This window comes from Bison bison, unplaced genomic scaffold (genome assembly GCF_000754665.1).
Source record: "Bison bison bison isolate TAMUID 2011002044 unplaced genomic scaffold, Bison_UMD1.0 scf7180017860666, whole genome shotgun sequence".
Classification (NCBI taxonomy): domain Eukaryota; kingdom Metazoa; phylum Chordata; class Mammalia; order Artiodactyla; family Bovidae; genus Bison; species Bison bison.
Window position 1 is genome coordinate 90,858 of NW_011491238.1, and position 1,317 is coordinate 92,174.

The 1,317-nt window shown below is 61.0% G+C and overlaps 1 protein-coding gene across 1 annotated transcript in view; it reads right to left on the minus strand.

The window, feature by feature from the left end:
* LOC104982820 (chromosome unknown open reading frame, human C9orf69) overlaps positions 1 to 56 on the minus strand; it is a 2,914-nt gene extending 2,858 nt beyond the window's left edge. Inside the window, exon 1 of the mRNA XM_010832271.1 lies at positions 7 to 56. The gene's annotated coding sequence lies outside the window, so the exon portion shown is untranslated. The remainder of the gene's footprint in view (positions 1 to 6) is intronic.
* Between the last annotated feature and the right edge of the window lie 1,261 nt (positions 57 to 1,317).

Below are 1,317 nucleotides of genomic sequence, written 5' to 3' on the forward strand. Positions count from 1 at the left end.
ACGTACCCCCGGACAACACCGCCCCAGGTACCCGGTCTGCGCCTCGGCCCGTCCTGCGCAGGCGCAGATAGGGGATCTGCGCATCGGCGCCCCCCCTCCCCCAGCAGCTCCTCTGCGCATGCGCCTCTGTGCCCCAGGCTGTGGGCAGTGCGCAGGAGCGCGGCCTTGGGTCAGTGCCGGTCTTGCGGTCTGTAAAGAGCCCTCGGTCGTGGTGCTGCTGGTGTCGGTCCCGGCCCTGCGTGTTGGCCGTCTGGCGAGTCTGGAGCGGAGTGGGGACACCACCCAAGGTCCCCAAATGTAGGGAGTCAGGACGGACTGGTTGACACCACCCACAGATGTCAAGGTCCCATGTAGGGACCCTGGGAGAGAGAGGATGTCGGTGTAGACGTGTTTAAGTGTTTTAATCCGGTCGAGGTCAGGGTAGGGGAAACAACGGTCCTTGGATGTAGTTGGCAAGTTCCACCTGAGTTCTGTCGGGTGTGGAGAATCTGTTTCCACATGTGGAAGAAGCTGGTTGCACCCCCAGTGCCTGGAGTCCTGGTCTTGGTCGTTGTTTTTGCCACCGGTTGCTCTAGTAGAGGCCAGTTCCTCGGGCATCCTTTACCGAAGACAGTTGGGTGTTGACCTCCCCTTGGCTGACCCTCCAGGGCTGGAGCCCCTACCTGCCAGCACCGGCACCAGGCGTGCACGTCCTGACCCCAGCCAGCCCTCGCCCCGCCCTGTCCTAGGGGTGGAGCATGGTGCCTGGGAACACGCATGGTGGTTCTGTCCCTTCAGCTGCCGCTCTGCTGGTGAGGAGAGTCTGACGCGGTCATGGTGGAGAGGGGAGGAAGGGGCCCAGATCAGGTCAGGGGGCAGCAGGAGAGGATGGAAGAGAAGTGATTCTTAAACTGCATCTACTCTGTGGCTGGGCCTCTGCAGTTGATCCCTGCTTTGTACCCTAACCCAGGGTGCTGGTTTTCTTCCCCAGACCTGGGTCCAGCCCTGTCCCTTGGAGACGCCCTGTCCAGGCCCCCTCCTCAGCCCTGTGAGGAGGCCCCCTTGCGCCTGTCCTTGTCCCTTCACACTAGCTTTTTCTGTCCCTCTGCCTCACCCAGTGAGCTCCTATTCACCCTTTAAAACCCCAGTCACTATCCCCACCTCTGGGAGACCGCCTCCAACTGTGTGCCACCCCTTCCCTGGCCACCCCCTCCCCTTGGTGGGAATTAGTGGTTCTGACTAATCTCAACCATACCCTTTCTCCACCTCAAAAGCTCAAAGATTCGTTGATGGATCGGCCTCTCCCACTGGCTCAGTTTCCTTACCACAGGCCACACG